Consider the following 3,034-nt stretch of genomic DNA (forward strand, 5'->3'; position numbering starts at 1 on the left):
CGCAGAGGCGCGGTGGCTTGCCGTCGGTTGTGGCTTCTTAAGGTGCGAGTGGACCGAAGCATCTTTGTAGCTAAACGCGCTTCGTAGCTTTTTGCCTAGAGGCGGTTGGCGCGCCAGGCGAATGTATGCAAATAGTACTAGCCTAATAAATTTCATTCAGCACGTCCCAACGGCCGCCTCGTGCTGGGCGCTCAATCAGAAAGAACCCAGTTCGTCCGCGGAGTTCCTCGTGTGCCAAGCGTTTGCTAGAGGGTCGGCGGTGCGAGCAGCGAGCCCGCAGCGGGCAGTGCTCAGTGCGGGCCGGGGGCTGGGGCAGGCCGGCCGTCTCCCTTTTGCTTCAATGAACTATTCTGTGGAGAAGTAACAGCGACTTAGTACGCTTCTGTAGTCGCTTCAGAACGTTTTCCCCGCTGATTCTCGAGGCTGAACATCAAAATAAAGTGCCAGTTTACCAGGATGAGCACTAAGCGAGTGAATAAACCTCAGACGGGGTGTTTATTCAGCCTGTTTTCTACAACAGGCAGTCACAAGGCTGCTTCTATTATTGGCTCAGGTTGCGCTTCTGTTCTGACTATAGGTTGTGTTCATAAAAGATGTGATTTGCCAAGTAAGAATTTTATCTCGTTATTTCGTCATGTGTGCCTTCCAGCTGATGATGCACTAAACGCTAGTTTGGGTTTGTAGAAAGGCTGCTTTTTTATTGAGTCACTCTGTGATCGTGGAATAGGGGAGCGATCGTCGTACATCCCATATGTTTCCCATGCAGCCCATCTCCGTTTCTCAAACTCGAATGGTTTACAGTTAGCAAGTTATCTTCGTTGTGATTTGTTCTGGGCTTCAGACTTCTGTGCAGAGCCTAAAACGTGGGTGCATTGTGTGTCCTCACTTGTCAGAGAGAGCAAACAATTGCAGTACGGTAAGGTGTGCTTTTAAAAAACGTGCTATAGAAGTTTATAGGAGTTAGAAGAATGAAGCAGCAGAGTATTCTCAATACACACGCTCCCTGCCTTCATTGCATTGCCTCTTTTCACGAGAAACTCTTAATCTCTTTGGGTTTAGCATTCAAACATAGTCAGGGGGTGAGTGCTACCTGAGGTTGCAGCGCAGCACACTGAAATGCTCCTAAGGTACAATGTAGAAACTTCATCGAGCTGGAAACCAAGCGTTTGATTGCTAATCTCTGCTCTGTCCCCGATTTTCCGTAAATGTTGTGACATTCCAGTGACAGCTTTCTGTCTCTCTCCGAAGTAGGCTAGCTGTTGTTATCTGGCTCGTGGGATTGTTGTGTAAATTGGTGTTTGTGAAAGAACTGTGAGCGTATCACATGAGTGATTTAAGATACCGTGCCTGTGTCTCTCTGTCTGTCCAAATATGTACCTCAGCCTGTAGGAAAAACCGCACTCTCTAGCATATTGAAGCAAGAGACACATTTTTCTTAATTTTTTACGATGGTGGAATAGATTTATTGCCTTGAGTTCAACAGTTGTGCTTTTCGCTCAATTTCTATCCAGATATACAGCTGGGAACCCTAACCTGACTGGCTAATGGTACTTATAAATCGATTTCAGGGAAAAAAAGGTGGTGGTGGTAATCTGGTTTACCGGATTTACAGGCAACTCTGGCACATATGTTTAGAAGAGCAGTACTGTTACTGTTAAACAGATGCTCTGTGGAAGATAATCTTTGATTCTTTTAATGGGCCATTTAAGTTGAAGAGCATCCTCAGGTTCTCATTTGGAGCTTTGTCTGTCAATGAGAAAGAGCAGTTGCTTTCCCTCGAACGAGCGCTGTCGCGCATTTAACGATACCGTGGTTGTTTCTTACCTTTAAAACTAGTTGAGATTAACACGGTTATTATTTTTAACTTCACAAAGAATTCATTATCTACGCTGTCTTAAATACCAAATATAGGAACTTGATGAAGTGTAAAAATCAATTTGATTAAACAATCAAAGGTGGGGAAGGAAAAGGGAAGAAAAAAAAAACCAAACAAATCTGTATTTATGAATTATTTTGCAGCACAGTGAGTAAGCACAATTAGTAAATTAGTCTCAATTTAATCGAGACAGTTTTTAAGAATATCTTGGTATAATTTTAAATTATTCACTCATCATATGTTCCCATAAATTTAATTTGAGGGACGTTATTATTTTGTTAGGATTGGATGGTTTGTTAAACTGACTGTTCTGGACAGATAGCAGTATATGTTTGAGAAGAGTTTGAGACCAGTCTCAGGACTGATCTGGTACCACCGAGTAGAATAGATAATTTGCTATGGACTTTGCAACTGTGTTGTCTGGGGCTTCTTGTGTTTTTCTAGTAGTATGAGAAATAAACCAATTTTGCATCTTGTGGAGGTACTGTAATAAAGGTTCTCACATAATAACAAATTTGTGTTTTGGACCTGAAGCTCAAAAGGAGTCTGTATTGTGACCCAAAGGATGTAATATTGTGTAAACCTGTTTAACTTCTTCATTTCCAGTGAGTGACAAATGAGATTTCTCCCATCATCGGCTAAATGTTGCTTTCAATTCCGCTTTCACATTTGGCTTTATTAGATCTTGAGGCCCTCTGACAGACAACTTGTGCCTCAGTTTCCACTCATCTTTACTTCAAGAGAGTGATTCTGCCAAGCTGAAATCACTCTTGGCTGTTCCTCCCAAGGATGAGGAAATGGTCCTGACACCCTGTGCTCCAGAGCTCAGGTAGCTGCTTGCTTTTACTGGATGAATTTGGATGCCGGGAAATGTGAAAGTTTGGATGGGCCAAGGTGTTAAAACTGCAGCTTTCAGGAAATGTACTGTCTCAGTTTTATAGCACCCAGTATGCTTTCTATTTTAAAGTAGGTCGGGATTGTCAGATACACTGTATCTTGTTAATCTGTTATGCTATGATGACGATGGATTAGATCATCTACTTCCCAGTATGGATTCTTCCTTATATTCTTGTAAATCTCACTGTATTTACTTCAAGATGGAGCTTTGAACACTTTTCTTAGCAGACTATTGCAGAGATGACTCAACTGTATAAAAAA

Source organism: Meleagris gallopavo, chromosome 2 (genome assembly GCF_000146605.3).
Source record: "Meleagris gallopavo isolate NT-WF06-2002-E0010 breed Aviagen turkey brand Nicholas breeding stock chromosome 2, Turkey_5.1, whole genome shotgun sequence".
Classification (NCBI taxonomy): domain Eukaryota; kingdom Metazoa; phylum Chordata; class Aves; order Galliformes; family Phasianidae; genus Meleagris; species Meleagris gallopavo.